Below are 18,554 nucleotides of genomic sequence, written 5' to 3'. Positions count from 1 at the left end.
TACTCGACGGTATATTAACGGTGCACAGGCAATTATTTAGGAACTTAGGTTTTCTATGAACATTTGCATTCATTGAAGTTTTTCTGCATCTTAGACGGCAGGCGAGTAAACCACACCCAATGTATCGTAAAGAACATTACATTACCTATCTAACAACACTATTCCTAGAGTGATACTCGACGGCATATAAGAGAAACAAAGGCGACCATGTAGATACATCAGCTTTCTACGAAAAAGTGCCTTCAATCGGGATTTTCTGTATTTTAGACGGCAAGCGAGTAAACCACACCCACTGTATCGTACAGAACATTACACTGTCTATCAAATAACACTATATTTGGAGTGATACTCGACGGTATATTAACGGTGCACAGGCAATTATTTAGGAACTTAGGTTTTCTATGAACATTTGCATTCATTGAAGTTTTTCTGCATCTTAGACGGCAGGCGAGTAAACCACACCCACTGTATCGTAAATAACATTACATTACCTATCTAACAACACTATTCCTAGAGTGATACTCGACGGCATATAAGAGAAACAAAGGCGACCATGTAGATACATCAGCTTTCTACGAAACAGTGCCTTCAATCGAGATTTGCTGCATTTTAGACGGCAAGCGAGTAAACCACACCCACTGTATCGTACAGAACATTACACTGTCTATCAAATAACACTATATTTGGAATGATACTCGACGGTATATTAACGGTGCACAGGCAATTATTTAGGAACTTAGGTTTTCTATGAACATTTGCATTCATTGAAGTTTTTCTGCATCTTAGACGGCAGGCGAGTAAACCACACCCACTGTATCGTAAACAACATTACATTACCTATCTAACAACACTATTCCTAGAGTGATACTCGACGGCATATAAGAGAAACAAAGGCGACCATGTAGATACATCAGCTTTCTACGAAAAAGTGCCTTCAATCGAGATTTGCTGCATTTTAGACGGCAAGCGAGTAAACCACACCCACTGTATCGTACAGAACATTACACTGTCTATTAAATAACACTATATTTGGAGTGATACTCGACGGTATATTAACGGTGCACAGGCAATTATTTAGGAACTTAGGTTTTCTATGAACATTTGCATTCATTGAAGTTTTTCTGCATCTTAGACGGCAGGCGAGTAAACCACACCCACTGTATCGTAAAGAACATTATATTACCTATCTAACAACACTATTCCTAGAGTGATACTCGACGGCATATAAGAGAAACAAAGGCGACCATGTAGATACATCAGCTTTCTACGAAAAAGTGCCTTCAATCGAGATTTTCTGCATTTTAGACAGCAAGCGAGTAAACCACACCCACTGTATCGTACAGAACATTACACTGTCTATCAAATAACACTATATTTGGAGTGATACTCGACGGTATATTAACGGTGCACAGGCAATTATTTAGGAACTTAGGTTTTCTATGAACATTTGCATTCATTGAAGTTTTTCTGCATCTTAGACGGCAGGCGAGTAAACCACACCCACTGTATCGTAAAGAACATTACACTAACTATCTAACAACACTATTCCTAGAGTGATACTCGACGGCATATAAGAGAAACAAAGGCGAACATGTAGATACATCAGCTTTCTACGAAAAAGTGCCTTCAATCGAGACTTGCTGTATTTTAGACGGCAAGCGAGTAAACCACACCCACTGTATCGTACAGAACATTAGATTGTCTATCAGATAACACTATATTTGGAGTGATACTCGACGGTATATTAACGGTGCACAGGCAATTATTTAGGAACTTAGGTTTTCTATGAACATTTGCATTCATTGAAGTTTTTCTGCATCTTAGACGGCAGGCGAGTAAACGACACCCACTGTATCGTAAAGAACATTACACTAACTATCTAACAACACTATTCCTAGAGTGATACTCGACGGCATATAAGAGAAACAAAGGCGACCATGTAGATACATCAGCTTTCTACGAAAACGTGCCTTCAATCGAGATTTGCTGCATTTTAGACGGCAAGCGAGTAAATCACACCCACTGTATCGTACTGAACATTACACTGTCTATCAAATAACACTATATTTGGAGTGATACTCGACGGTATATTAACGGTGCACAGGCAATTATTTAGGAACTTAGGTTTTCTATGAACATTTGCATTCATTGAAGTTTTTCTGCATCTTAGACGGCAGGCGAGTAAACCACACCCACTGTATCGTAAAGAACATTACATTACCTATCTAACAACACTATTCCTAGAGTGATACTCGACGGCATATAAGAGAAACAAAGGCGACCATGTGGATACATCAGCTTTCTACGAAACAGTGCCTTCAATCGAGATTTGCTGCATTTTAGACGGCAAGCGAGTAAACCACACCCACTGTATCGTACAGAACATTACACTGTCTATCAAATAACACTATATTTGGAGTGATACTCGACGGTATATTAACGGTGCACAGGCAATTATTTAGGAACTTAGGTTTTCTATGAACATTTGCACTCATTGAAGTTTTTCTGCATCTTAGACGGCAGGCGAGTAAACCACACCCACTGTATCGTAAAGAACATTACATTACCTATCTAACAACACTATTCCTAGAGTGATACTCGACGGCATATAAGAGAAACAAAGGCGACCATGTAGATACATCAGCTTTCTACGAAACAGTGCCTTCAATCGAGATTTGCTGCATTTTAGACGGCAAGCGAGTAAACCACACCCACTGTATCATACAGAACATTACACTGTCTATCAAATAACACTATATTTGGAATGATACTCGACGGTATATTAACGGTGCACAGGCAATTATTTAGGAACTTAGGTTTTCTATGAACATTTGCATTCATTGAAGTTTTTCTGCATCTTAGACGGCAGGCGAGTAAACCACACCCAATGTATCGTAAAGAACATTACATTACCTATCTAACAACACTATTCCTAGAGTGATACTCGACGGCATATAAGAGAAACAAAGGCGACCATGTAGATACATCAGCTTTCTACGAAAAAGTGCCTTCAATCGGGATTTGCTGTATTTTAGACGGCAAGCGAGTAAACCACACCCACTGTATCGTACAGAACATTACACTGTCTATCAAATAACACTATATTTGGAGTGATACTCGACGGTATATTAACGGTGCACAGGCAATTATTTAGGAACTTAGGTTTTCTATGAACATTTGCATTCATTGAAGTTTTTCTGCATCTTAGACGGCAGGCGAGTAAACCACACCCAATGTATCGTAAAGAAAATTATATTACCTATCTAACAACACTATTCCTAGAGTGATACTCGACGGCATATAAGAGAAACAAAGGCGACCATGTAGATACATCAGCTTTCTACGAAAAAGTGCCTTCAATCGAGATTTGCTGCATTTTAGACGGCAAGCGAGTAAACCACACCCACTGTATCGTACAGAACATTACACTGTCTATCAAATAACACTATATTTGGAATGATACTCGACGGTATATTAACGGTGCACAGGCAATTATTTAGGAACTTAGGTTTTCTATGAACATTTGCATTCATTGAAGTTTTTCTGCATCTTAGACGGCAGGCGAGTAAACCACACCCACTGTATCGTAAAGAACATTACATTACCTATCTAACAACACTATTCCTAGAGTGATACTCGACGGCATATAAGAGAAACAAAGGCGACCATGTAGATACATCAGCTTTCTACGAAAACGTGCCTTCAATCGAGATTTGCTGCATTTTAGACGGCAAGCGAGTAAATCACACCCACTGTATCGTACAGAACATTACACTGTCTATCAAATAACACTATATTTGGAGTGATACTCGACGGTATATTAACGGTGCACAGGCAATTATTTAGGAACTTAGGTTTTCTATGAACATTTGCATTCATTGAAGTTTTTCTGCATCTTAGACGGCAGGCGAGTAAACTACACCCACTGTATCGTAAAGAACATTACATTACCTATCTAACAACACTATTCCTAGAGTGATACTCGACGGCATATAAGAGAAACAAAGGCGACCATGTAGATACATCAGCTTTCTACGAAAAAGTGCCTTCAATCGAGATTTGCTGCATTTTAGACGGCAAGCGAGTAAACCACACCCACTGTATCGTACAGAACATTACACTGTCTATCAAATAACACTATATTTGGAGTGATACTCGACGGTATATTAACGGTGCACAGGCAATTATTTAGGAACTTAGGTTTTCTATGAACATTTGCATTCATTGAAGTTTTTCTGCATCTTAGACGGCAGGCGAGTAAACCACACCCAATGTATCGTAAAGAACATTACATTACCTATCTAACAACACTATTCCTAGAGTGATACTCGACGGCATATAAGAGAAACAAAGGCGACCATGTAGATACATCAGCTTTCTACGAAAAAGTGCCTTCAATCGAGATTTGCTGCATTTTAGACGGCAAGCGAGTAAACCACACCCACTGTATCGTACAGAACATTACACTGTCTATCAAATAACACTATAGGTATATTTATAGTGATACTCGACAGTATATTAACGGTGCACAGGCAATTGGGTAGGTAAAGTTTTTTGAAGATTGTAATATAAAATTAGTAAATAATCCGTTGGGTTCAATTGGCGTAAAGGACAAAACGCTACTTTTCAGGACAAGAGAAACACAGCGGTTTTTATTTTAAATTCGATATGTATTTTTTGTTTATCGAGCTATATTTTTAAAGAGTATTAGAAAAGTACTAAGATTGTTAGTATGTTTAACCTGAAATAATCATAATCATAATAATCATAATCATAATCAATAGCAAACTAAGTAATAACTTAAATACTATAGAAGTTAGATGTCCTTTACAATTGGTCAAAACGCAATCAACGTCGTTTCTGGCCCTGAACATTTTGATGATGCGTTGTTTGTGATGAATAATTGGGTCGTAAGTGACGGTTTCAGATGATTTTACTCCAAATTCGGGGCGCATACTTACTAATTGCCTGTGCACCGTTAATATGACGTAAAGTATCACTCTAGAAATAGTACTATTTATTAGTTAGTGTAAAACGCTGCACGATACAGTGGGTGTGTTTTACTCGCTTGCCGACTAAAATGCAGCAAATCTTCAATGAATGAAAATGTTCATAGAAAACCTAAGTTTCTAATTAATTGCCTGTGCACCGTTAATATACCGTCGAGTATCACTCTAAATATAGTGTTATTTGATAGACAGTGTAATGTTCTGTACGATACAGTGGGTGTGGTTTACTCGCTTGCCGTCTAAAATGCAGCAAATCTCGATTGAAGGCACTTTTTCGTAGAAAGCTGATGTATCTACATGGTCGCCTTTGTTTCTCTTATATGCCGTCGAGTATCACTCTAGGAATAGTGTTGTTAGATAGGTAATGTAATGTTCTTTACGATACAGTGGGTGTGGTTTACTCGCCTGCCGTCTAAGATGCAGAAAAACTTCAATGAGTGCAAATGTTCATAGAAAACCTAAGTTCCTAAATAATTGCCTGTGCACCGTTAATATACCGTCGAGTATCACTCCAAATATAGTGTTATTTGATAGACAGTGTAATGTTCTGTACGATACAGTGGGTGTGGTTTACTCGCTTGCCGTCTAAAATGCAGCAAATCTCGATTGAAAGCACTTTTTCGTTGAAAGCTGATGTATCTACATGGTCGCCTTTGTTTCTCTTATATGCCGTCGAGTATCACTCTAGGAATAGTGTTGTTAGATAGTTAGTGTAATGTTCTTTACGATACAGTGGGTGTGGTTTACTCGCCTGCCGTCTAAGATGCAGAAAAACTTCAATGAATGCAAATGTTCATAGAAAACCTAAGTTCCTAAATAATTGCCTGTGCACCGTTAATATACCGTCGAGTATCATTCCAAATATAGTGTTATTTGATAGACAGTGTAATGTTCTGTACGATACAGTGGGTGTGGTTTACTCGCTTGCCGTCTAAAATGCAGCAAATCTCGATTGAAGGCACTGTTTCGTAGAAAGCTGATGTATCTACATGGTCGCCTTTGTTTCTCTTATATGCCGTCGAGTATCACTCTAGGAATAGTGTTGTTAGATAGGTAATGTAATGTTATTTACGATACAGTGGGTGTGGTTTACTCGCCTGCCGTCTAAGATGCAGAAAAACTTCAATGAATGCAAATGTTCATAGAAAACCTAAGTTCCTAAATAATTGCCTGTGCACCGTTAATATACCGTCGAGTATCACTCCAAATATAGCGTTATTTGATAGACAGTGTAATGTTCTGTACGATACAGTGGGTGTGATTTACTCGCTTGCCGTCTAAAATGCAGCAAATCTCGATTGAAGGCACTGTTTCGTAGAAAGCTGATGTATCTACATGGTCGCCTTTGTTTCTCTTATATGCCGTCGAGTATCACTCTAGGAATAGTGTTGTTAGATAGGTAATGTAATGTTCTTTACGATACAGTGGGTGTGGTTTACTCGCCTGCCGTCTAAGATGCAGAAAAACTTCAATGAATGCAAATGTTCATAGAAAACCTAAGTTCCTAAGTAATTGCCTGTGCACCGTTAATATACCGTCGAGTATCACTCCAAATATAGTGTTATTTGATAGACAGTGTAATGTTCTGTACGATACAGTGGGTGTGGTTTACTCGCTTGCCGTCTAAAATGCAGCAAATCTCGATTGAAGGCACTTTTTCGTAGAAAGCTGATGTATCTACATGGTCGCCTTTGTTTCTCTTATATGCCGTCGAGTATCACTCTAGGAATAGTGTTGTTAGATAGGTAATGTAATGTTCTTTACGATACAGTGGGTGTGGTTTACTCGCCTGCCGTCTAAGATGCAGAAAAAATTCAATGAATGCAAATGTTCATAGAAAACCTAAGTTCCTAAATAATTGCCTGTGCACCGTTAATATACCGTCGAGTATCACTCCAAATATAGTGTTATTTGATAGACAGTGTAATGTTCTGTACGATACAGTGGGTGTGGTTTACTCGCTTGCCGTCTAAAATGCAGCAAATCTCGATTGAAGGCACTGTTTCGTAGAAAGCTGATGTATCTACATGGTCGCCTTTGTTTCTCTTATATGCCGTCGAGTATCACTCTAGGAATAGTGTTGTTAGATAGGTAATGTAATGTTCTTTACGATACAGTGGGTGTGGTTTACTCGCCTGCCGTCTAAGATGCAGAAAAACTTCAATGAATGCAAATGTTCATAGAAAACCTAAGTTCCTAAGTAATTGCCTGTGCACCGTTAATATACCGTCGAGTATCACTCCAAATATAGTGTTATTTGATAGACAGTGTAATGTTCTGTACGATACAGTGGGTGTGATTTACTCGCTTGCCGTCTAAAATGCAGCAAATCTCGATTGAAGGCACGTTTTCGTAGAAAGCTGATGTATCTACATGGTCGCCTTTGTTTCTCTTATATGCCGTCGAGTATCACTCTAGGAATAGTGTTGTTAGATAGTTAGTGTAATGTTCTTTACGATACAGTGGGTGTGGTTTACTCGCCTGCCGTCTAAGATGCAGAAAAACTTCAATGAATGCAAATGTTCATAGAAAACCTAAGTTCCTAAATAATTGCCTGTGCACCGTTAATATACCGTCGAGTATCACTCCAAATATAGTGTTATTTGATAGACAGTGTAATGTTCTGTACGATACAGTGGGTGTGGTTTACTCGCTTGCCGTCTAAAATGCAGCAAATCTCGATTGAAGGCACTTTTTCGTAGAAAGCTGATGTATCTACATGGTCGCATTTGTTTCTCTTATATGCCGTCGAGTATCACTCTAGGAATAGTGTTGTTAGATAGGTAATGTAATGTTCTTTACGATACATTGGGTGTGGTTTACTCGCCTGCCGTCTAAGATGCAGAAAAACTTCAATGAATGCAAATGTTCATAGAAAACCTAAGTTCCTAAATAATTGCCTGTGCACCGTTAATATACCGTCGAGTATCATTCCAAATATAGTGTTATTTGATAGACAGTGTAATGTTCTGTACGATACAGTGGGTGTGGTTTACTCGCTTGCCGTCTAAAATGCAGCAAATCTCGATTGAAGGCACTTTTTCGTAGAAAGCTGATGTATCTACATGGTCGCCTTTGTTTCTCTTATATGCCGTCGAGTATCACTCTAGGAATAGTGTTGTTAGATAGGTAATGTAATGTTCTTTACGATACAGTGGGTGTGGTTTACTCGCCTGCCGTCTAAGATGCAGAAAAACTTCAATGAATGCAAATGTTCATAGAAAACCTAAGTTCCTAAGTAATTGCCTGTGCACCGTTAATATACCGTCGAGTATCACTCCAAATATAGTGTTATTTGATAGACAGTGTAATGTTCTGTACGATACAGTGGGTGTGATTTACTCGCTTGCCGTCTAAAATGCAGCAAATCTCGATTGAAGGCACGTTTTCGTAGAAAGCTGATGTATCTACATGGTCGCCTTTGTTTCTCTTATATGCCGTCGAGTATCACTCTAGGAATAGTGTTGTTAGATAGTTAGTGTAATGTTCTTTACGATACAGTGGGTGTGGTTTACTCGCCTGCCGTCTAAGATGCAGAAAAACTTCAATGAATGCAAATGTTCATAGAAAACCTAAGTTCCTAAATAATTGCCTGTGCACCGTTAATATACCGTCGAGTATCACTCCAAATATAGTGTTATTTGATAGACAGTGTAATGTTCTGTACGATACAGTGGGTGTGGTTTACTCGCTTGCCGTCTAAAATGCAGCAAATCTCGATTGAAGGCACTTTTTCGTAGAAAGCTGATGTATCTACATGGTCGCATTTGTTTCTCTTATATGCCGTCGAGTATCACTCTAGGAATAGTGTTGTTAGATAGGTAATGTAATGTTCTTTACGATACATTGGGTGTGGTTTACTCGCCTGCCGTCTAAGATGCAGAAAAACTTCAATGAATGCAAATGTTCATAGAAAACCTAAGTTCCTAAATAATTGCCTGTGCACCGTTAATATACCGTCGAGTATCATTCCAAATATAGTGTTATTTGATAGACAGTGTAATGTTCTGTACGATACAGTGGGTGTGGTTTACTCGCTTGCCGTCTAAAATGCAGCAAATCTCGATTGAAGGCACTTTTTCGTAGAAAGCTGATGTATCTACATGGTCGCCTTTGTTTCTCTTATATGCCGTCGAGTATCACTCTAGGAATAGTGTTGTTAGATAGGTAATGTAATGTTCTTTACGATACAGTGGGTGTAGTTTACTCGCCTGCCGTCTAAGATGCAGAAAAACTTCAATGAATGCAAATGTTCATAGAAAACCTAAGTTCCTAAATAATTGCCTGTGCACCGTTAATATACCGTCGAGTATCACTCCAAATATAGTGTTATTTGATAGACAGTGTAATGTTCTGTACGATACAGTAGGTGTGGTTTACTCGCTTGCCGTCTAAAATGCAGCAAATCTCGATTGAAGGCACTTTTTCGTAGAAAGCTGAAGTAACTACATGGTCGCCTTTGTTTCTCTTATATGCCTTCGAGTATCACTCTAGGAATAGTGTTGTTAGATAGTTAGTGTAATGTTCTTTACGATACAGTGGGTGTGGTTTACTCGCCTGCCGTCTAAGATGCAGAAAAAATTCAATGAATGCAAATGTTCATAGAAAACCTAAGTTCCTAAATAATTGCCTGTGCACCGTTAATATACCGTCGAGTATCACTCCAAATATAGTGTTATTTGATAGACAGTGTAATGTTCTGTACGATACAGTGGGTGTGGTTTACTCGCTTGCCGTCTAAAATGCAGCAAATCTCGATTGAAGGCACTTTTTCGTAGAAAGCTGAAGTATCTACATGGTCGCCTTTGTTTCTCTTATATGCCGTCGAGTATCACTCTAGGAATAGTGTTGTTAGATAGTTAGTGTAATGTTCTTTACGATACAGTGGGTGTGGTTTACTCGCCTGCCGTCTAAGATGCAGAAAAACTTCAATGAATGCAAATGTTCATAGAAAACCTAAGTTCCTAAATAATTGCCTGTGCACCGTTAATATACCGTCGAGTATCACTCCAAATATAGTGTTATTTGATAGACAGTGTAATGTTCTGTACGATACAGTGGGTGTGGTTTACTCGCTTGCCGTCTAAAATGCAGCAAATCTCGATTGAAGGCACTTTTTCGTAGAAAGCTGATGTATCTACATGGTCGCCTTTGTTTCTCTTATATGCCGTCGAGTATCACTCTAGGAATAGTGTTGTTAGATAGGTAATGTAATGTTCTTTACGATACATTGGGTGTGGTTTACTCGCCTGCCGTCTAAGATGCAGAAAAACTTCAATGAATGCAAATGTTCATAGAAAACCTAAGTTCCTAAATAATTGCCTGTGCAGTGTGCACCGTTAATATACCGTCGAGTATCATTCCAAATATAGTGTTATTTGATAGACAGTGTAATGTTCTGTACGATACAGTGGGTGTGGTTTACTCGCTTGCCGTCTAAAATGCAGCAAATCTCGATTGAAGGCACTGTTTCGTAGAAAGCTGATGTATCTACATGGTCGCCTTTGTTTCTCTTATATGCCGTCGAGTATCACTCTAGGAATAGTGTTGTTAGATAGGTAATGTAATGTTCTTTACGATACAGTGGGTGTGGTTTACTCGCCTGCCGTCTAAGATGCAGAAAAACTTCAATGAGTGCAAATGTTCATAGAAAACCTAAGTTCCTAAATAATTGCCTGTGCACCGTTAATATACCGTCGAGTATCACTCCAAATATAGTGTTATTTGATAGACAGTGTAATGTTCTGTACGATACAGTGGGTGTGGTTTACTCGCTTGCCGTCTAAAATGCAGCAAATCTCGATTGAAGGCACTTTTTCGTAGAAAGCTGAAGTATCTACATGGTCGCCTTTGTTTCTCTTATATGCCTTCGAGTATCACTCTAGGAATAGTGTTGTTAGATAGTTAGTGTAATGTTCTTTACGATACAGTGGGTGTGGTTTACTCGCCTGCCGTCTAAGATGCAGAAAAACTTCAATGAATGCAAATGTTCATAGAAAACCTAAGTTCCTAAATAATTGCCTGTGCACCGTTAATATACCGTCGAGTATCATTCCAAATATAGTGTTATTTGATAGACAGTGTAATGTTCTGTACGATACAGTGGGTGTGGTTTACTCGCTTGCCGTCTAAAATGCAGCAAATCTCGATTGAAGGCACTGTTTCGTAGAAAGCTGATGTATCTACATGGTCGCCTTTGTTTCTCTCATATGCCGTCGAGTATCACTCTAGGAATAGTGTTGTTAGATAGTTAATGTAATGTTCTTTACGATACAGTGGGTGTGGTTTACTCGCCTGCCGTCTAAGATGCAGAAAAACTTCAATGAATGCAAATGTTCATAGAAAACCTAAGTTCCTAAATAATTGCCTGTGCACCGTTAATATACCGTCGAGTATCACTCCAAATATAGTGTTATTTGATAGACAGTGTAATGTTCTGTACGATACAGTGGGTGTGGTTTACTCGCTTGCCGTCTAAAATGCAGCAAATCTCGATTGAAGGCACTTTTTCGTAGAAAGCTGAAGTATCTACATGGTCGCCTTTGTTTCTCTTATATGCCTTCGAGTATCACTCTAGGAATAGTGTTGTTAGATAGCTAGTGTAATGTTCTTTACGATACAGTGGGTGTGGTTTACTCGCCTGCCGTCTAAGATGCAGAAAAACTTCAATGAATGCAAATGTTCATAGAAAACCTAAGTTCCTAAATAATTGCCTGTGCACCGTTAATATACCGTCGAGTATCACTCCAAATATAGTGTTATTTGAGAGACAGTGTAATGTTCTGTACGATACAGTGGGTGTGGTTTACTCGCTTGCCGTCTAAAATGCAGCAAATCTCGATTGAAGGCACTTTTTCGTAGAAAGCTGATGTATCTACATGGTCGCCTTTGTTTCTCTTATATGCCGTCGAGTATCACTCTAGGAATAGTGTTGTTAGATAGGTAATGTAATGTTCTTTACGATACAGTGGGTGTAGTTTACTCGCCTGCCGTCTAAGATGCAGAAAAACTTCAATGAATGCAAATGTTCATAGAAAACCTAAGTTCCTAAATAATTGCCTGTGCACCGTTAATATACCGTCGAGTATCACTCCAAATATAGTGTTATTTGATAGACAGTGTAATGTTCTGTACGATACAGTGGGTGTGGTTTACTCGCTTGCCGTCTAAAATGCAGCAAATCTCGATTGAAGGCACTTTTTCGTAGAAAGCTGAAGTATCTACATGGTCGCCTTTGTTTCTCTTATATGCCTTCGAGTATCACTCTAGGAATAGTGTTGTTAGATAGTTAGTGTAATGTTCTTTACGATACAGTGGGTGTGGTTTACTCGCCTGCCGTCTAAGATGCAGAAAAAATTCAATGAATGCAAATGTTCATAGAAAACCTAAGTTCCTAAATAATTGCCTGTGCACCGTTAATATACCGTCGAGTATCACTCCAAATATAGTGTTATTTGATAGACAGTGTAATGTTCTGTACGATACAGTGGGTGTGGTTTACTCGCTTGCCGTCTAAAATGCAGCAAATCTCGATTGAAGGCACTTTTTCGTAGAAAGCTGAAGTATCTAAATGGTCGCCTTTGTTTCTCTTATATGCCTTCGAGTATCACTCTAGGAATAGTGTTGTTAGATAGTTAGTGTAATGTTCTTTACGATACAGTGGGTGTGGTTTACTCGCCTGCCGTCTAAGATGCAGAAAAACTTCAATGAATGCAAATGTTCATAGAAAACCTAAGTTCCTAAATAATTGCCTGTGCACCGTTAATATACCGTCGAGTATCATTCCAAATATAGTGTTATTTGATAGACAGTGTAATGTTCTGTACGATACAGTGGGTGTGGTTTACTCGCTTGCCGTCTAAAATGCAGCAAATCTCGATTGAAGGCACTTTTTCGTAGAAAGCTGATGTATCTACATGGTCGCCTTTGTTTCTCTTATATGCCGTCGAGTATCACTCTAGGAATAGTGTTGTTAGATAGGTAATGTAATGTTCTTTACGATACAGTGGGTGTAGTTTACTCGCCTGCCGTCTAAGATGCAGAAAAACTTCAATGAATGCAAATGTTCATAGAAAACCTAAGTTCCTAAATAATTGCCTGTGCACCGTTAATATACCGTCGAGTATCACTCCAAATATAGTGTTATTTGATAGACAGTGTAATGTTCTGTACGATACAGTGGGTGAGATTTACTCGCTTGCCGTCTAAAATGCAGCAAATCTCGATTGAAGGCACTGTTTCGTAGAAAGCTGATGTATCTACATGGTCGCCTTTGTTTCTCTTATATGCCGTCGAGTATCACTCTAGGAATAGTGTTGTTAGATAGGTAATGTAATGTTCTTTACGATACAGTGGGTGTGGTTTACTCGCCTGCCGTCTAAGATGCAGAAAAACTTCAATGAATGCAAATGTTCATAGAAAACCTAAGTTCCTAAATAATTGCCTGTGCACCGTTAATATACCGTCGAGTATCACTCCAAATATAGTGTTATTTGATAGACAGTGTAATGTTCTGTACGATACAGTGGGTGTGGTTTACTCGCTTGCCGTCTAAAATGCAGCAAATCTCGATTGAAGGCACTTTTTCGTAGAAAGCTGAAGTATCTACATGGTCGCCTTTGTTTCTCTTATATGCCTTCGAGTATCACTCTAGGAATAGTGTTGTTAGATAGTTAGTGTAATGTTCTTTACGATACAGTGGGTGTGGTTTACTCGCCTGCCGTCTAAGATGCAGAAAAAATTCAATAAATGCAAATGTTCATAGAAAACCTAAGTTCCTAAATAATTGCCTGTGCACCGTTAATATACCGTCGAGTATCACTCCAAATATAGTGTTATTTGATAGACAGTGTAATGTTCTGTACGATACAGTGGGTGTGGTTTACTCGCTTGCCGTCTAAAATGCAGCAAATCTCGATTGAAGGCACTGTTTCGTAGAAAGCTGATGTATCTACATGGTCGCCTTTGTTTCTCTTATATACCGTCGAGTATCACTCTAGAAATGGTGTTGTTAGATAGGTAATGTAATGTTCTTTACGATACAGTGGGTGTGGTTTACTCGCCTGCCGTCTAAGATGCAGAAAAACTTCAATGAGTGCAAATGTTCATAGAAAACCTAAGTTCCTAAATAATTGCCTGTGCACCGTTAATATACCGTCGAGTATCACTCCAAATATAGTGTTATTTGATAGACAGTGTAATGTTCTGTACGATACAGTGGGTGTGGTTTACTCGCTTGCCGTCTAAAATGCAGCAAATCTCGATTGAAAGCACTTTTTCGTTGAAAGCTGATGTATCTACATGGTCGCCTTTGTTTCTCTTATATGCCGTCGAGTATCACTCTAGGAATAGTGTTGTTAGATAGTTAGTGTAATGTTCTTTACGATACAGTGGGTGTGGTTTACTCGCCTGCCGTCTAAGATGCAGAAAAACTTCAATGAATGCAAATGTTCATAGAAAACCTAAGTTCCTAAATAATTGCCTGTGCACCGTTAATATACCGTCGAGTATCACTCCAAATATAGTGTTATTTGATAGACAGTGTAATGTTCTGTACGATACAGTGGGTGTGATTTACTCGCTTGCCGTCTAAAATGCAGCAAATCTCGATTGAAGGCACGTTTTCGTAGAAAGCTGATGTATCTACATGGTCGCCTTTGTTTCTCTTATATGCCGTCGAGTATCACTCTAGGAATAGTGTTGTTAGATAGTTAGTGTAATGTTCTTTACGATACAGTGGGTGTGGTTTACTCGCCTGCCGTCTAAGATGCAGAAAAACTTCAATGAATGCAAATGTTCATAGAAAACCTAAGTTCCTAAATAATTGCCTGTGCACCGTTAATATACCGTCGAGTATCACTCCAAATATAGTGTTATTTGATAGACAGTGTAATGTTCTGTACGATACAGTGGGTGTGGTTTACTCGCTTGCCGTCTAAAATGCAGCAAATCTCGATTGAAGGCACTTTTTCGTAGAAAGCTGATGTATCTACATGGTCGCATTTGTTTCTCTTATATGCCGTCGAGTATCACTCTAGGAATAGTGTTGTTAGATAGGTAATGTAATGTTCTTTACGATACATTGGGTGTGGTTTACTCGACTGCCGTCTAAGATGCAGAAAAACTTCAATGAATGCAAATGTTCATAGAAAACCTAAGTTCCTAAATAATTGCCTGTGCACCGTTAATATACCGTCGATTATCATTCCAAATATAGTGTTATTTGATAGACAGTGTAATGTTCTGTACGATACAGTGGGTGTGGTTTACTCGCTTGCCGTCTAAAATGCAGAAAATCTCGATTGAAGGCACTTTTTCGCAGAAAGCTGATGTATCTACATGGTCGCCTTTGTTTCTCTTATATGCCGTCGAGTATCACTCTAGGAATAGTGTTGTTAGATAGTTAGTGTAATGTTCTTTACGATACAGTGGGTGTGGTTTACTCGCCTGCCGTCTAAGATGCAGAAAAACTTCAATGAATGGAAATGTTCATAGAAAACCTAAGTTCCTAAATAATTGCCTGTGCACCGTTAATATACCGTCGAGTATCACTCCAAATATAGTGTTATTTGATAGACAATCTAATGTTCTGTACGATACAGTGGGTGTGGTTTACTCGCTTGCCGTCTAAAATGCAGCAAATCTCGATTGAAGGCACTGTTTCGTAGAAAGCTGATGTATCTACATGGTCGCCTTTGTTTCTCTTATATGCCGTCGAGTATCACTCTAGGAATAGTGTTGTTAGATAGGTAATGTAATGTTCTTTACGATACAGTGGGTGTGGTTTACTCGCCTGCCGTCTAAGATGCAGAAAAACTTCAATGAATGCAAATGTTCATAGAAAACCTAAGTTCCTAAATAATTGCCTGTGCACCGTTAATATACCGTCGAGTATCACTCCAAATATAGTGTTATTTGATAGACAGTGTAATGTTCTGTACGATACAGTGGGTGTGGTTTACTCGCTTGCCGTCTAAAATGCAGCAAATCTCGATTGAAGGCACTTTCTCGTAGAAAGCTGAAGTATCTACATGGTCGCCTTTGTTTCTCTTATATGCCTTCGAGTATCACTCTAGGAATAGTGTTGTTAGATAGTTAGTGTAATGTTCTTTACGATACAGTGGGTGTGGTTTACTCGCCTGCCGTCTAAGATGCAGAAAAACTTCAATGAATGCAAATGTTCATAGAAAACCTAAGTTCCTAAATAATTGCCTGTGCACCGTTAATATACCGTCGAGTATCACTCCAAATATAGTGTTATTTGATAGACAGTGTAATGTTCTGTACGATAAAGTGGGTGTGGTTTACTCGCTTGCCGTCTAAAATGCAGCAAATCTCGATTGAAGGCACTTTTTCGTAGAAAGCTGAAGTATCTACATGGTCGCCTTTGTTTCTCTTATATGCCGTCGAGTATCACTCTAGGAATAGTGTTGTTAAATAGTTAGTGTAATGTTCTTTACGATACAGTGGGTGTGGTTTACTCGCCTGCCGTCTAAGATGCAGAAAAACTTCAATGCATGCAAATGTTTATAGAAAACCTAAGTTCCTTAATAATTGCCTGTGCACCGTTAATATACCGTCGAGTATCACTCTAAACATAGTATTATTTGATAGACAGTGTAATGTTCTGTACGATACAGTGGGTGTGGTTTACTCACTTGCCGTCTAAAATGCAGCAAATCTCGATTGAAGGCACTTTTTCGTAGAAAGCTGAAGTATCTACATGGCCGCCTTTGTTTCTCTTATATGCCTTCGAGTATCACTCTAGGAATAGTGTTGTTAGATAGTTAGTGTAATGTTCTTTACGATACAGTGGGTGTGGTTTACTCGCCTGCCGTCTAAGATGCAGAAAAACTTCAATGAATGCAAATGTTCATAGAAAACCTAAGTTCCTAAATAATTGCCTGTGCACCGTTAATATACCGTCGAGTATCACTCCAAATATAGTGTTATTTGATAGACAGTGTAATGTTCTGTACGATACAGTGGGTGTGGTTTACTCGCTTGCCGTCTAAAATGCAGCAAATCTCGATTGAAGGCACTTTTTCGTAGAAAGCTGATGTATCTACATGGTCGCCTTTGTTTCTCTTATATGCCGTCGAGTATCACTCTAGGAATAGTGTTGTTAGATAGGTAATGTAATGTTCTTTACGATACATTAGGTGTGGTTTACTCGCCTGCCGTCTAAGATGCAGAAAAACTTCAATGAATGCAAATGTTCATAGAAAACCTAAGTTCCTAAATAATTGCCTGTGCACCGTTAATATACCGTCGAGTATCATTCCAAATATAGAGTTATTTGATAGACAGTGTAATGTTCTGTACGATACAGTGGGTGTGGTTTACTCGCTTGCCGTCTAAAATGCAGCAAATCTCGATTGAAGGCACTGTTTCGTAGAAAGCTGATGTATCTACATGGTCGCCTTTGTTTCTCTTATATGCCGTCGAGTATCACTCTAGGAATAGTGTTATTAGATAGGTAACGTAATGTTCTTTACGATACAGTGGGTGTGGTTTACTCGCCTGCCGTCTAAGATGCAGAAAAACTTCAATGAGTGCAAATGTTCATAGAAAACCTAAGTTCCTAAATAATTGCCTGTGCACCGTTAATATACCGTCGAGTATCACTCCAAATATAGTGTTATTTGATAGACAGTGTAATGTTCTGTACGATAAAGTGGGTGTGGTTTACTCGCTTGCCGTCTAAAATGCAGCAAATCTCGATTGAAAGCACTTTTTCGTAGAAAGCTGATGTATCTACATGGTCGCCTTTGTTTCTCTTATATGCCGTCGAGTATCACTCTAGGAATAGTGTTGTTAGATAGTTAGTGTAATGTTCTTTACGATACAGTGGGTGTGGTTTACTCGCCTGCCGTCTAAGATGCAGAAAAACTTCAATGAATGCAAATGTTCATAGAAAACCTAAGTTCCTAAATAATTGCCTGTGCACCGTTAATATACCGTCGAGTATCACTCCAAATATAGTGTTATTTGATAGACAGTGTAATGTTCTGTACGATACAGTGGGTGTGGTTTACTCGCTTGCCGTCTAAAATGCAGCAAATCTCGATTGAAGGCACTGTTTCGTAGAAAGCTGATGTATCTACATGGTCGCCTTTGTTTCTCTTATATGCCGTCGAGTATCACTCTAGGAATAGTGTTGTTAGATAGTTAGTGTAATGTTCTTTACGATACAGTGGGTGTGGTTTACTCGCCTGCCGTCTAAGGTGCAGAAAAACTTCAATGAATGCAAATGTTCATAGAAAACCTAAGTTCCTAAATAATTGCCTGTGCACCGTTAATATACCGTCGAGTATCACTCCAAATATAGTGTTATTTGATAGACAGTGTAATGTTCTGTACGATACAGTGGGTGTGGTTTACTCGCTTGCCGTCTAAAATGCAGCAAATCTCGATTGAAGGCACTTTTTCGTAGAAAGCTGAAGTATCTACATGGTCGCCTTTGTTTCTCTTATATGCCGTCGAGTATCACTCTAGGAAAATTGTTGTTAGATAGTTAGTGTAATGTTCTTTACGACACATTGG

The 18,554-nt window shown here is 38.9% G+C and overlaps 1 protein-coding gene across 1 annotated transcript in view; it reads left to right on the top strand.

Annotated features, from left to right (window-relative positions):
- The window catches only part of LOC134745600 (uncharacterized), a 190,396-nt gene that overhangs the window by 140,648 nt on the left and 31,194 nt on the right, over nucleotides 1–18,554 (top strand). The gene's annotated exons all lie outside the window — the stretch shown is intronic.

The sequence above is a fragment of the Cydia strobilella genome, chromosome 11 (assembly GCF_947568885.1).
Source record: "Cydia strobilella chromosome 11, ilCydStro3.1, whole genome shotgun sequence".
Taxonomy (NCBI): Eukaryota; Metazoa; Arthropoda; class Insecta; order Lepidoptera; family Tortricidae; genus Cydia; species Cydia strobilella.
This window is presented reverse-complemented; position numbering and strand designations above follow the sequence as displayed.